We start from the raw sequence: 16994 nt of genomic DNA on the forward strand, positions 1-16994 counted from the left end.
TGTTAACTGTTACTGTTTGACTGTGCAATTATCAGAACCGGCCCAATAACTCAATAGATAACTGTGTGCATTCTATGTGTTAGATACATCTAGGGTATACGTGATTACTTGTACCCCAAACCTGACCTATACTGGTAACCATGTTAGGACGTGGTGACCAGCAAACTTGACCAAGTAAGCTAATATGCCGAGCAACCCAAGGTGAGTTCACAACTTAAAGCATGCATTCCCGGTGGATTGGGAAATGAAACTAAAAACAACACTATCCCCCTGTGAAGGTACAGACTTACTTTTCTTCCCTTGTTACTGGGAACAAACTTACTTTTCTTCCCTTGTTACTGGGAACTCTTGGTTAATTACGGTTTATACGGAATGCAACAAGCAACACTAAACGAAACTCTATCACTTAAGTCCCTACTACATTATACCGATTAGTCGCCGGGGTCTGGCGAACGGGTTATTAGTTGATAGCGCTATTTAGGTCTAACCAGCCTCACACCGACCCTTGTTACTGGGAACGGGCGTGAACTAATAGACTCTGACAACCGTCAATGATGATAGAACATTGACAAACGGGGCATTGCGGAAACGTGGGGTTAATTAGTATTCGGTATTGGAAAAACAGTTTAGTCGCTTACTTATGGGGTAGCTCCCCATGGCATGTATAAACGGATAAATTAACTGGTGAACAAGTTTTTGGTAATTAAAAACTGGACAACTCGTGGACTCGCCAACTTCTTTGTTGATACCCTACTGCATGCTTTGCAGGTACCCAGTGACTCAGGAGCTTGCTACTTGGGGATGTGTAGTGGTCGTCTAACCCATGTGTTGGGTTCTAAATAACTTGAACCATGAACTTTGTTTTAATCTGTTTGTCTATGCTTCCGCTACTTATGTTACTATTTGAACTTAAAACTTTTGAACTTGATTATGATATTTGCTAACCCTGTGGTTGGTGAATACTACTTTTGCTATTAATCAAATTGCTCAGTAAAATTGGTGGCTGGATCCTGGTCAGTCACGCCTCCAAGTGGTGGTACTCCGCATGTGGAATTGGGGGTGTGATACTAACTAATACCCGTTACCTCTCCGGTAACACCAACAGATGGGACTTAAGAGATGATAGGATGAGTATATTATCCAACATTCATGATTTTTACCCGCCTGACATATTCCCTCAGGAATACCCATGATTTACCCAAAAACTTATCCCTCTCAGGGATACCCAATGACTATCCCAACCACCGGGACGCATGCTCAAGAGGAATGAACACACCTTTGGTTTGCTCGGTAAGATTAGTTACTTGTTTAACAGTTGCTCAAACACGCCCTAACATGGGTACCAGTAACAATCAGTTTTGAATGCACATACACTAGATATTTCACGCATGATTAATTCATATACTCCCTAATCACATACCACGTATGCCACGGCCCCCGACCCACCCTGGACGGAGTCGGGGCCCGCGAGGCAGTTCCCGTGGTATTTAATTTATGCGGCAGCGGAAGTCTTTTTACAATTGGATCTTTTCACCGTAAAATGCTCGTTTAATATATTACACAAAGTTTAAGGGATAAATCCCATAATTTACAATAAGTTGATTTCACACAGAAATCTTTATTTTTCAAAACACGTTTTATTGGTTTATTTACACTGAGCCACTTCTCTGAGCTTGATAGTGCTTTACTGCACTTTTCCTGGATCACACATATCACCTGAAACATGTTTGAAAAAGGTTTTGTCAGCGGGGAAATACTGAGTGAATCATTCTGTTTTCTAAAACGACCCGTTAGTTATAATTTACAGTATTAAGAGCGATTACAATGTTTCTATCAACCAATTATCAAGAATGGGTATTTGTCACTCGATTCATTTCTGTGACTGTGGTCATACCACTATTGGGTCCCGTTGCCCAAATAGTGACGGTGTACTCACACAGAGTAATAATAACTCACATAGAGTAATATTCACTCACATAGAGTGATAATAACAGTAATGTGCACAATACCCCACATACCAGCTGTAATTTGGTGATTACAAAGACTTAATCCCTGTAATTATAACCTTGAAAATAATTTGAGGTATTGTAATACTTACTCACAAACTGTGAGAAAACAATTTAAAAAGGAGAATGAATCACATTGCAGATTAACGAGCAATAGATATAAGCCTACTGATTAGCCTTGATTACACCTAGTTTAACACAATGCACACACACAGGTTAGTAACTAATACAGCAATTACGTCAATTCACGAGATTAAACCTTCACAACGATTAATCAGTGCAATACTCGATAATTCAATCGGATTCACAACGAATAACAGAGCATAGTCCGAATTCGAACAGCACTCAAATATTCAAGTCGAAATCACGACGAATAATCAAAGTACAAGCTCAATTGAGCAGCACCTGGACTATCGTTGGATAGTTATAATCGATCGGACGTTGAATCGTAATAGCGATCGAGTTATTACCCTGATTGCGGCAGCGTTTCGATAATTGTGTGTGTGTGTTGGACTGTTTTTCTTATAACTCGACGTATATTATGAATTTTAACGTCGCAGTAACACCTGAATTCAAGTCCCAACCCCCTCTATTTATACTGAAAATTTGACACCGTCGCGTAGCGCGAGGGGTACCCCCTATAGGCGTCGCGCTACGCGAGTGGTAACCTATGTTCATAGGGTAGGTTTTTGCGTGTGTAGGCTTGCTGAGTTGATAGAATTTTAAAATTCTATTTCGACAGAGAGTTATTAAGATAATCGTTGGCTAGGGTTTATCCCCCCCCCCCCTGAGTTTTAGGGGCCCTGTTCCTGATTCTGATTATTCTGGAAATTTTAGGGTTAGTGCAGAATTACTTGGGTTTCTCAATTAGGGTTTTCTTAATAGCTAATTACCATCCTAATTATGGATTTTAGTGGCAGTTGTTACAACGTAGTCTAATGTATAAGTAACACACATACTATCATACGTATTGTAATAGTTGACCATACAATGTAATTCGGCAACATAATCCAAAATATCACATAGTAGGTGATTAAATCCCCCAATATCAATTTGTCTACAAGACCCTATTTAGAAATCCCAAATCGTAACAGTGTGCGATCACATGGTTTGTCCGCGGCCCATCGTGACTGGCCCAATCGAGTAGTGTGTGTGCAAGTGGATTCAAGGTGTGCGGCCCAGTGTACCAATATGATATAACTGTGCGTGTGGCCCATTGTGTTTACCCAAAATTGAATATGAATTAATTGGATCAAATTAATGGCCGACACAGACTGATCACTTTCAAAATTTTATTGGACCTTTAAACTTTTGTCTTGTAATGAGCCATTAACTTGAAAGAGTCATCATTTGATTAGACCAAACTCATGTGATACTGACCAATCAATTTAATGTTGTTGATTATTTCCAAACAATTTTATTCAATATAGCCAACATCATTGCATGTGCATGTGCAACTAAATCTGATTGGACCAAGTCAATTAGTTGAATAAATCCAATCGAGTAATTATTAATATAAGTAGCCTTCCAGTAGACCAAATCATCTTCTAAACATGCGCATAGGTCCATCAGTTCATCAACAACCAGCTTTACTACCAAGTCTAATAATATCAAATCAAAATATGGAATCGTATACACATTAACGTAAATCCACATTCTTACTATCATGCACCCTAGTTATTCAATATTAATCAATCATCATAGTACCTATTGATTAGATCTAACAGGGAGTTTAATAAGGTATTTATTTAACTTCTAATATCATACAAATCATGCTTATCAACTAGAAAGTAATAGCACTTCATCATATCATCCATTATAGCGACATATTGGCATGTGTAACAAGAAGTTAAATCAATAATAGTATACAAGAACTAACCGAACACAAGGTGAAGCTAAGAAGATTCTCGGGGGGAATGGGTCCTGCCGTCGCGATTGAGGGAGAGGGGTGAGGGTTGTTTAGGGTTAACGTATTTGAGGGTTGCTTCATAATCTGATGACCATATACCACTAATAAACATATACGCTACCCACCAGGCCAGGTTATGGGCTACAAGAGAAACTGGGCCGAGATGTATAGGCTGATGACTGGGCCGGGATGTATGAGCAGGTTAGGGGGTTCCGTTTAAGGTCAGCGGGTTGGGCCGAAGGGTATCTGTCACGGCCCTCGGCCCTAGTTTAACCCGGTCCAAAGCCGCGAGGCAGGAAATCCCATGGTATTAATTTAGTTGACAGCGGAAGTCTTTCCAAAACAGGATCTTTTAATATTTAAAACTGCCCGTTTACATACTTTAGGGATAAAACCTTGTAATTTACAATAAGGTGATTTCACTGGGAAATCTTTATTTTACAAAACATGTTTCTTTATTTATTTACATTGAGCCACTTCTCTAAGCTTGTAGTGCTTTACGGCACTTTTCTTGGATCACAATAGATCACCTGAAACATGTTTGAAAAAGGTTTTGTCAGCGGGGAAATACTGAGTGAATCATTCATTTTAAATAAAATGACACGTTTGTTATAATTCACAGTATTAAGAGTGATTACAATGTTTCTATGTCAACCAACTACCCACAGTATTTGTCACTCGACTCGTTTCAGTGACTGTGGTCATATCACTGTTGGGTCCGTTCACCCACAAGTGACGTATTTCCCTATTTAGGTCCGTTCACCTAAAAAGGGTATCATGATATAGGCTCGCCCACCTAATCTGATAAAACAGTAGTAATGTGCACAATACCCCACATAAACTTAATCCCTGTAATTATAACTTTGAAAATATACATGATTTTGTAAACAAATTTGATAAAAAGAGAATGACTCACATTGCAGATTTAACGAGCAGAGTATAAGCCTACTGATTAGCCTTGTTTAACCTATTTTAAATAACAATGCACACAAATTGGGTTAGTAACTAATACAGCAGTTACGACAATTCACGAGATTAAACCCTCACAACGATTTACAAAGTGCAATACTTAAAAATTCAGCGGATTCACAACGAATGATAGAGTATAGCCCGAGTTCGGACAGCACTCAAACATTCAAGTCGAAATCACGATGAATAACAAAGTATAAACTCAATTTGAGCGGCACTCAAACAATCGTTGGATAGTTTCAATCGATCGGACGTTGTATCGTAATAGTGATCGAGTTATTACCCTGTTTGTTGCAGCAGCGTCTCGTGCAGGATCTACGTGAATTCCTTCGTGATTCACCATGTGACCTAAGAATTGTACTTCTTGCAGCCAGAATTCACACTTCGAGAATTTGGCGTAAAGCTTTTCTTTTCTTAACAAAGTTAAGAGTGCATGCAGATGCTCACAGTGTTCTTTCTGATTCTTTGAATAAATAAGTATATCGTTGATAAAGACAATTACAAATTTATCCAAGTATGGTTTACAGATTCTGTTCATCTTGTCCATGAATGCTGCTGGAGCATTTGTTAGTCCAAAGTGCATGACTGTAAACTCATAATGGCCATACCTAGTTCTGAAAGCAGTTTTAGGTATGTCTTCTTCTTGTACTTTCAGCTGGTGATATCCGGATCTTAAGTCTATTTTAGAAAAATACCTAGCGCCTTGGAGTTGATCAAAAAGATCGTCAATCCTAGGTAATGGGTATCGATTCTTAATTGTAACCTTATTTAGTTCCCTATAATCGATACACATCCTCATTGACCCATCTTTCTTTTTCACAAATAACACTGGTGCTCCCCAAGGGGATGAACTAGGTTGTATAAATCCTTTGCTTAGTAATTCATCTAATTGCTTTTTCAGTTCTAGCATTTCGGTGGGTGCTAATCGATAAGGTGCCTTGGCTATTGGTGTAGTACCAGGAATTAGATGAATTCTAAACTCTACTTCTCTATCGGGTGGTAACCCGGGTAATTCTTCTGGAAAGACATCTGGGTATTCTGAGACTACAGGGATGTCCTGAAGTTCCTTATTTTTAGTGTTAATGATTACGGAAATCATATACACCATTTCTTGTTTTCTTGAATAACTAGCCAACTTCATTACTGAAATGAATTTCAGTGGCTTTCGAGGTGTATCTCCTATAATTAAAATTACCTCTCCTGTGGGGGTACGAATTTCTACGGAATTCTTACCACACATGATTCGAGCATGGTTGGCTACTAACCAATCCATTCCTAATACTACATCGAACCCGGCTAATTTCATAGGTAACAGGTTTGCAGAAAACTTATGGCCTAAAAGTTCTATTTTTCCTTCTTGCAAAACTTTAACTATGTTAATAGAATTTCCATATGCCGTTTCGACTGTAAAAATCTGCCTAAGGGTAGTTAATGGTAAATTAAGAGCTTGGCAGAAGGAAGTATTGATAAAACTTTGGTTTGCACCAGAGTCAAATAATACTTTGGTGAATACGTCATGAACTAAGAACATACCGGCTATCACATCTGGGATGAGTTCTGCTTCCTGGGTGGTCAGCTGGAATGCTCGTGCAGTCTTCTTGGTATTTCCTTCTGCAGATTTAGCCTTGGTGTCTGCTGGTTTAACCAGTTTAGGGCATTCTGTCTTGAAATGTCCGGTTTCTCTGCAGTGGAAATAGACTATTGTCTTCTTTCTGCAATTTTCTTCACGGTGTCCTATAGTTTTGCAAAAATTGCAGGTTACATTACACATTCCAAAGTGTTTCTTTTTACAATTTTTGCAAAAAGGAGGATTTGAGGATTGCCCTGTTCCTCTTTTCTTTGTATTACCCATACGAAATCCTTGGGTAATCTTTTGAGCCAAATCCTTCTTTCGATCTTCCTCTCTTGTGCGCGCCAGTTCATCAGCTAGGGTATTAGCTAATTCCACAGCATCGTCTATAGTGCGAGGTCTCGTAGCCTTAACGATGTTACGGATTTCACTAATTAGTCCCCAAATATAGCGAGAAATGAGCACCGCTTCTGGCGAAGCGAGTGTTGGTACCACTCTAGCATATTCAAAGAATGTCGAAGTATAACCGCGACAATCTACCCCCATCATACGATGATTTAGGAACTTATTTGCCATTTGTTCTTTTTCATACTCAGGACAATATTTTCTTTCTACAAGATTCTTAAACTCTTCCAGTTATAGCATAGGCCATCCTTCTTCCTTTTGCTTGTAATATTGTGTTCCACCACTCTAGTGCCCCTTCTTTGAACAAATTTGACGCATACATGACCTGATCTTCTTCGGCACATTTACTTATTGCAATTACTGTTTCGGTTTTCTCTAACCAACGCAGTGTTGCAGTTGCCCCTTCATTACCTGCAAATTCTGCTGGTTTACAGGCAAGTAATTCTTTGTAAGTGCAACCAGGCGTTGCAGCTTTCATTTTCTTAGGGAGTGGGGCCTGTTGTGGGTCATGATAGTCATGATTGCCACCTCCATTTATGCTGTTACTGCCGTTATCTTCCAGAGTACGTTTACTAGGAATGATTTGTTGTGGTTCAGCAGGTTTCTGAGCAGCGGCCATGATTGCTGGAATAGCATTGGCTATCCCTTGAGCAACGATATTTTCAATATCTTGCCTAGTCATATATTTATTTTCTTGATTTTGCTCAGATTGGTTTACTTCATTAACTGGTTCGTTTGCGTTTTCCATCTGATAATTAGTATTGGTGTGAATTATTAGTATCCAATAATTGATAGTTAGAGATAACAAAACAATTACACATAAACACATAAAATCTTACAACACATATATATAGTCAAAATTGTCGATTTTCTCGACTTCTATTTTGATTTATAGATTATATAGGCATCTATACACACTGTTTATCTTACAATGTTTTATTCCCTATTTTACAGTGTTATATGTTTGTTTACTACTTGTTATTATACAACCACAACTTCCTAACCCACTTTTTCTTGATCAACTGGTATTTCAATAGCGACGCTCCCTTTCGTCGTATTTCTAGGAAATTTGTTCCCCCATTTCCCGGATTCTATTCCCTGTACCTATCAGTTCTTCACCAAACTGACGAAGTTCGGCCAAGTTTTCGTTGCTCATTGGCGGGTTGGGAAGAGGTTCTGGATCAAACTGTGGAAGGAAGGAATAAGGACTATTAATTATGTTTTGAAATTGCCAGTCATTTGTCCACCACTCTTCCATTTCGCCTAAAGGTCGTGTGTAGATTAGAGGGTCCGGAATTGCTGGTTCCAGATTCACTGGAAGTTGGAGTTCAGCCGGATAAGGGAAAAGATTGTTGTTGATAGGGCTATTGATATCACAGTTTGCCAGTAGACGGTCTATTTCGTCTTGAAATGTGATTTCTTTAGGTTGTTTAGAGCTCTCTCCTACTTCTATTCCCTTTTGCTTAAAATTTTCTCTGGTTCCTATATCTGCTGGTTTAGAACTTTCTCCGGTCTCAATTCCCTTTCCTTTGTCTATAGGGTTTTCTACTTTGGGGAGTTTCCTAGTGGCTGGCCTTCTCCTGCGTATTTTCCTCCATCCTACATATCTTCTTCTTTTCTTAGGCTTTGCTTTTTCTGGAGGTGGAGCTTGAAATTCCAGGGGTTCCTCCACATCTGCAAAATAACCAGTAAAATCGTGAGAGACTTTGATTGGTACTGGGTATAGATTGAGATTCTGAAATGCTTCAGATAGCTCACTCATGCTGTTTAGTATATATGCAAAATGCACAAAAATGCTAAGTTAAAATCTTATAAGGAAATCTAAACAAATATTTAGTTTTATTTCATATCGAAAGACTAGTTTTACAAAGGGTAACGGAAAATTTAAAACACAGTAGGATTTATTTATTTACTGGGTAGTGATTTTCTACTGGATCAGGCTTATTGGTAGTTTAGAGGTTTGCATTCTCTGCTACGGTAGCTAGCATATAAAGATTTGCCCACTTTTCATCTAATTTGTCTTCCCAAGGTGGACTAGTGTCTAAATCCTGGATTTCTGGATTAAAAACCTCACTTTCTTGACTTGGGGTTTCTGGCTTTTCCTAATAATCTAGTTTCTTTTCTCTGGGGTAAGAGGATTCTCATATTGTGCATTACGGACAAAAATCCCTTCTTCCAGATCTGCTGGGTATTTGGAGGAAGAGGTTCCTTTTTCTTTGGGTGTAGTATCTAATTTGTGGTAGATCGCAGAAAGCCTTTGTTTACCCATACTGTAACTAACAAATAACTAATTAAAACACATAATCACAGAATGGCAATTTAAGTATTCCTCAAATAATTTAATAGACTTAAATCAGTAGTAAGCTTATATCAGTGGCTCTGATACCACCTTTTCCTGTCACGGCCCTCGGCCCCGGTTTAACCCGGTCCAGAGCCGCGAGGCAGGAAATCCCGTGGTATTAATTTAGGTGACAGCGGAAGTCTTTTTAAAACAGGATCTTTTAATATTTAAAACTGCCCGTTTACATACTTTAGTGATAAAACCTTGTAATTTACAATAAGTTGATTTCACTGGGAAATCTTTATTTTACAAAACATGTTTCTTTATTTATTTACATTGAGCCACTTCTCTAAGCTTGTAGTGCTTTACGACACTTTTCTTGTATCACAATAGATCACCTGAAACATGTTTGAAAAAGGTTTTGTCAGCGGGGAAATACTGAGTGAATCATTCATTTTAAATAAAATGACACGTTTGTTATAATTCACAGTATTAAGAGAGATTACAATGTTTCTATGTCAACCAACTACCCACAGTATTTGTCACTCGACTCGTTTCGGTGACTGTGGTCATATTACTGTTGGGTCCGTTCACCCACAGGTGACGTATTTCCCTATTTAGGTCCGTTCACCTAAAAAGGGTATCATGATATAGGCTCGCCCACCTAATCTGATAAAACAGTAGTAATGTGCACAATACCCCACATACCGGCTGTAATTTGGTGATTCCATAAACTTAATCCCTGTAATTATAACTTTGAAAATATACATGATTTTGTAAACAAATTTGATAAAAAGAGAATGACTCACATTGCAGATTTAACGAGCAGAGTATAAGCCTACTGATTAGCCTTGTTTAACCTATTTTAAATAACAATGCACACAAATTGGGTTAGTAACTAATACAGCAGTTACGACAATTCACGAGATTAAACCCTCACAACGATTTACAAAGTGCAATACTTAAAAATTCAGCGGATTCACAACGAATGACAGAGTATAGCCCGAGTTCGGACAGCACTCAAACATTCAAGTCGAAATCACGATGAATAACAAAGTATAAACTCAATTTGAGTGGCACTCAAACAATCGTTGGATAGTTTCAATCGATCGGACGTTGTATCATAATAGCGATCGAGTTATTACCCTTTTTGTTGCAGCAGCGTCTCGTGCAGTGTGTGTTTTATAGTAATTAGTGTATAACTTAACGTATACTGTGAATTTCTACGTCAAAGTAAAGCAGAATGTCAAGTGCCAACCCCCTCTATATATACTGAAAATGTGCACCTCCCGCGTGTCGCGGAAGAATACGCGACCCCTGTCGCGTGTCGCGGGGCACGTCCCCCTAGCCTAGGGTAGCCTGGTCACTTGCATAGCCTTGCTGAGTCGATGTTGCTCGAAAATTCAATTTAGACAGCGAGTTTTGCTGATAATTATCAATTAGGGTTTAACCCCCTGAGTTTTAGGGGCCCTGATCCTGATTCCCATTATTCTAAAAATTTTAGGGTTTATGCAAAATTACTTGGGTTTCTCAATTAGGGTTTTCTTATTAGATAATTAACATACTAAGTAATGATTTTAATGAGAGTTGCTACAGTATCAAACCTAACGAAACAGTTTAAGGAGTTGAGTCGAGTTGTTTATGTATGAATATGGCGGCCCAATGGTACATGTTACAAGTGCGGCCCTCCTTCACAAGTATGTAATATTTACCTATCTAACATATAACCTTAACACATAATTATTATATGTGACCGAATATATATATATCCATATAATTTAAATGTTTTCATTAATATGCAACAACACACAATCATTTACTCATAGGAATTAAGTGCAATCAGACAAGTTTAATCACACTTAAAGAACGTAGACTCAAAGACGACGTATAGAAGGACATGAATGATAGCAATACAATTCAAGCGCCACGAGATTAAACAAAGCTAACCTTGAAAGTTCAGGTTATCACATAATCTGCAGGAACACATAATATTATGGGGTTGGACATGTTCATGAATATGTTTGGTGGACTTTGGAGCTGGTGGTTTAACTGTTCCAAATGTGCCTGATGGTAAGCCATAATTTCTATTGAGGTTTGTATATGAGTTGATGTGTTTGACATTTTGGATGATTATTAGTTTAGGTAATTTGAAATTGATTTTACGTTGATGTGTTTGATGTTTTGGATGATTATTATTTTAGGTAATTTGAATTTGCGTATCATCAGGTTTCGACAATTAGTTATGTCCTGGCCGATTTTGTTAGTCATGTAGCTTTTGTTGATGGTGTTGACTTCACAATTGGATTCGAATCAGAAAATTGTGAACGATGTGGAAGTGAGATTGTCGGGTCTTTCGAGAAAAGAACATTAGCTTTTGGACAGGAAAGAATCTGCCAAAGAGAAGGTAAGTATTTATGTAACTCTATTATCGTGTATAGACCTTGGTTTTAAAAACACGCGTTTGAGGTGTGAGGTTATGGGCAAAACACCTCAGGGCCTTGAGGTGGCGATTCACACACCATTGAGTCAAAATTGGTCAAAGTTTGGGTCTTGAGGAGGCTGGTATGTAAAGACTATGATTGGTATCTATTATATAATAGATTAAAAAAGTTAAGGACACTTGATAGTGTTTTAGGCAATTTAAATTAACGTTTGGCGGTGATCATTGAACTTCACCACCCACTATATCATAGCTAAGAGCTGAATTTGCTGCTGTGGTGCAATTTTTTTCGATTTTCTATTATTTATCCATCAAGTTGTTTTCATATATACACTGTTACTTAAGTGTCATATTTGTTTCTCCCCATAAAAGTTTTCTTGTGATATATACTATGACGTGTTCTTACTTTTGGGAACTTGAACTTCTACATTACATGTTTAATTATTTATATTAACAGGTGCATTAAAAACTAGCAATAATTGTTTATAAGATTTTCTAACTACGCATTATTTGTAAGGCCTCCTAATCCAAGATCTCACTCAGCTAAAGCCACCAACAGGTGTGCGGAATCCACCTGATGATTAACCACTGCAGATGAAACACTAGTATGCAAGGATTTGTGAAAGAAATCAAGAATACACTGAGTATTCTTGATGAGGAAGATGAATGACGTCACTCACACAAAGCAGCCGCCAGACAAAACACACACAATGATTAGGGTTAGGTGCACAGAATTAAGCGACTGGAACATTCGAAGACACATTAGTAGGAATACTAGCTCTCCAGCTCGCATCCACTTCATCTTTGTTTACAAGATGTGTGTATACAACCTCCGAATCTTCTTCCCCAACACTAAGTTGTTTTTCAGTAAGTGGTTCATTTTTCGCAGATGCACGTGGCCCGTTCTCCTATGCCAGAGATACGATTGATCTTCAGTCGCCTTCGAAAGCAGACATGTCGATGGAGCAGATGAGTTAACCAACGGGCGCATGTCCATGACATATGTGTTATTCACCCTTGGAGCCCTCATAACGATCCAATCTTCAGGAACAGCAAATCCCAGACGCTAAACGAAGCAAGCTTTATCAGTGAACAACATCGTGTACTTGTTATCACAGATTTGAGAAACCGACATCAAGTTATGCTTCAATTCTTCAACATAGTTCACTTTATGCAGCGTGATTTTTCCATTTGACACAGAGCCTTCACCGGTGATGTATCCACCCTTTTCACCCGCAAAGTTTACATAACCACCACGAATTTGTTTAAACTTGTTCAATAACTCTTTATTTCTTTTCATGCGTCTGGAACAGCCACTATTGATATACCAAATATAGATAGCCCTCTTCAGCTGCTCCTACACTCCCCAACAAGAAAATTTAGTTAGAGTGTGGGACCCAAGCCATGATGGTCTTGGGTCGTCCCGATTCGTCAACATACAAAAACTCTTTGAAATAACCATCTTCGCCTCTGTGTCCACCACTTCCATTTCGGAAATTGTTGGAATAATTCCCCGCAAATCGTGGATTATACGGAGTTGACGATCTGTTGGTATAACCAGAGTTTCCATAACCTCGGCTTCCATAGTTTTGGTAACTGTAATTTTGATTCCTGGGTGGCTCAAAATTCCTACCAAATCTAGGAGCATCTTCGTGTCTCGAGAATGATCGTGGATGATTATCCGAATGCGGTATTTGATTTGAAAATCGGGGGGGGGGGGGGTGGTGCAGTTCGATCATTCACGAATCTGTTCTGTGCATGAGGTCTAACATAGTTGTTGTTCGAACCTCCAGAACGTTGGTCATTCTCAACTGCTTGGAAAGTGACATAATTTTGTCGTCTGTGAGGGGTTTTCTCACGAGCATCATGTCTTTGAGATACATTTTCCGATCTGTCCCCACGGTTAATAACAACGGGTTTCTCCTCCTGATCCTGATTTTGTTGTGATTTAACATTTGGTTTGACAACTGGTTTTACTTCTTGTTTAATCACTTTGTATTTCTCAACCTTCTGATTTTTACCATTTTTCTTTTCAACATTATGTAACATTCCTAAAAATTTTTATTTATATAATATATATAAAAACTTAGGTTATTAAAAGGATGCATCACAGGTAAGTTGACCAATGAAAATATGAGGTATTTTGGGCAAGCATAGGAACCATTTAATAATTAAATTTTAAAAATACATTATATTTGGACCTACTCTGTTTTTAATGAAACTTGGTTCAAAATGTAGATAAAATTATTCTTGTTCTAATGACATAATTATTATTTTATAAAACGTAATATTTTAAAAGTTATACGCGCCAAATAAGTGAAGCAGTTAAATTAATTATAATAATAATAATAATATATTAATAACATCTAAACTTATAATTGAATTACAAAGTTACATGATTACGTCCGTCCACATGTATGATTTCCAAAGAATTAATATAATTCATTTAATGGTGTAGTGTATAGGTGGATGTCTAGAAGATAAGATCGAATCAAATTTTGCGTGTTTGAAAGGTTTTCATCAACCTATAAATAAGAAGCAGAGAGTGAATCCATTTCCTCATACCTCCTCTCGCCCTCTTTGCTATACTATATATTCACTTTTCTTTGCCATGCCCAGTTTTAAGTATTTTAACCCTTGATAACTGATACCCTGTCCGACTGACGTAGGGCCCCGTAACGTATGTCAAGGCTCTGCCTAAATTCGTTGGGGTTCTGTCTTGTGGCGTAGGGATAAAGTAGAATTGGGTTACTATAATTAATGTGAGTACACTATATATTTTATTAAATAATCCAGGAGTTGTACCCAAAATATAACAACCCTCCCGAATATTTTTCTGACACCCTACACTTCCTAAAATACACCCCGTATGTGAAAACCGAGCCCGAAATACAATATATTATTAAAAATAATCAAAAACAAGAAATAATAAGTTGAGGCGGGCCGCGTAGGACCTCACCTCAACTTAACGCGGGCCGTGTGAGGGTGTAACTTAACTCCGCTGAATTCTTTAGTTCATGCGGGCCGCGTAAGGCCACACCGTTAGTTTATGCGGGCCGCGAGTGTCCCAATTGGTGGCGCAGCCCGGTGATGACACGTGCCATCATCGTGGCAAGGCTAGATCATGACCAGGACAAGCTACGCGTTGACCCAGTATTGACGCGGGCCGCGTAAGCCTTGCCTGTTCTTTACGCGGGCCGCGTGGGAACCAGTTTCAGCAACTATATAAGGAACGCATCGGATTTCAATTCAGTTCGTTCATTTCTCAATTCTCAATCACAATTTCTGTAGTAGGCTTATTATACTCGGGTATTATACCCCTAATTAGCGAAGCTCTGCCTCGTTGTAAGTATCATAACCCCTGGATACGTATTAGATACTCTGCCCGATTGATCTAGGGTTCCGTAACGGCTGTCGTGGTTCTGCCCGACGTAGTCGTTGGAATGCCGTCTCGGGGAGGGTATTACTAATGTTAAAATGGGTTATTATACTAACGCGTGTGCATTGTTTATTCAACTAGATTATAACCAGGAAGCCACAAAGGAAATACCTAAAATAGCAATGTGAGTAATCTCCTTTTGTTAACAGTTTTTACAAAACCTTAACCTTTTTACAATGTAATTTATCAGTGATTGAGTCTTTGTAATTCTACAATTACTGCCGGTATGTTGGGTTTTTGTATACAAAATGTGAGTAACGTTACCATTGGACGAAGAGTTAGCCAATGTGTAATATGACCCTCAGTCAGACTTGACACTACTGAATGAGTAATTGGGTAGATATAAACATTGTAATCGCCCTCAATACTGTTTCAATTAAATTAATGTTTCTTGATTAAACTGGGATTCACTCACCAGTATTTCTTGCTGATAAAATGTTTTTAAAACGCGTTTCAGGTAACAAAATGTGAAAGCCAATTAGAATAGAGCCAGCTCGAGAGCACTGACGGCTTGGAAAAATGTGGCTATAAAAGTTACCTAAAAAGACGATGTTTTAAATTCAATAAAATAAGGGTTATCCTTATAAACATGTTGTAACAAGAAACTTGGGTTTTACCCATATGACAATTAAAATAAAATATGGTGGTTTTACTCTGATAAAATATTTCCTAACTACGGTCCTGATGAAATTTCCGCTGCCAAAATAATTAAACATACGGATACCACCAAACTGGCTCGCGGCCGCCCGTTCCCGGATAGCTAGGGGGCGGGGGTTGTGACAGAAGGTGGTATCAGAGCCTAGCCACTGGTTCAAGCCAAAGAAGTGTTCTGCTGACACTTAAATTTTAAATTCTATGTTAGGAAATAACTTATGTGATTATGTGTTTTATATTATTTGCCTATTTGTTAGTCTACAATATGGGTAAGCAAAGAATTTCAGACATCTATCGTCAATTAGATAATTCACCAAAAGATAAGGGAACATCATTTCAACCAAATCCCTCAGGATACTCAGCAGATATTGAGGAATGAATATTTATTCGTAAAGCACAGTCTAAGAAACCATTTACCACTAAGAAAAGAAGTAGAATTATTAGAAAAAGTCAAGAGAAAATAAAGAAGTCACAACCAAAGGAAGCGAAAATTAATAAGCAAATAAATACACAAAACCAGGAAACAGACAATAAATTACCATGGAGAGATGAACAATGGGTAAATCTCCATATGTTAGCCACTACAGCAGTAAATGCTAACTTATAGTCGAACGGCCCAAACCAGTACTAGTACCTATGCCGCCTATGAGCTAGAAACTTTAAAAGGAACTTTGCCTATTAGATAAAAAATTAGTAGAAAACAGAGATGGAATAAACTTTACATAAAGACATGTTGAGCATAATGCTCCTATAACATAGATAGATTAAAATGAGTTACGGATGCATAATCTCTAGTTTATTTTGAATTCCAGTTGTAGTTTGTAGTTCATATATATATATATGAGTCGCAATGTTCGCCGTTTTTAATCAATCTATTTTATAATTGTACCCAAATGTTTGTACTAGAAATTTTTCTGTGATAATTAATACCACCTATTCAAATAATATCATGATATATATCAAACTAAGTTAGTTGTTAACAAAGCTCATGATTTTCTTTTGGAACCAACCATTTACTTTGGTTTAAAATACATATTGAAATATATGGTATAAAGCTTTAAAACTTTGTAGTTTTAATAATATTGTTTCAAAATAATTTATATTCCAATAAATAAAACCGAAGCTATTAAATTAACTGAAAAGATTTTAAAGAAGTGATAAAATCTTTAAAAGATTGCTTTAGTGGATTTAGCCAAAGCAAGTTTTGAAACCCGGGTGTACCAATTTCTCACTCTATTTTATCATTTCTTGTTTATAACTAGTTGACCATAATACTTCCTACTTTCATAGTTTTATGAAATAATTGGTGTTGGAATTACTT

Source organism: Helianthus annuus, chromosome 17, assembly GCF_002127325.2.
Source record: "Helianthus annuus cultivar XRQ/B chromosome 17, HanXRQr2.0-SUNRISE, whole genome shotgun sequence".
Classification (NCBI taxonomy): domain Eukaryota; kingdom Viridiplantae; phylum Streptophyta; class Magnoliopsida; order Asterales; family Asteraceae; genus Helianthus; species Helianthus annuus.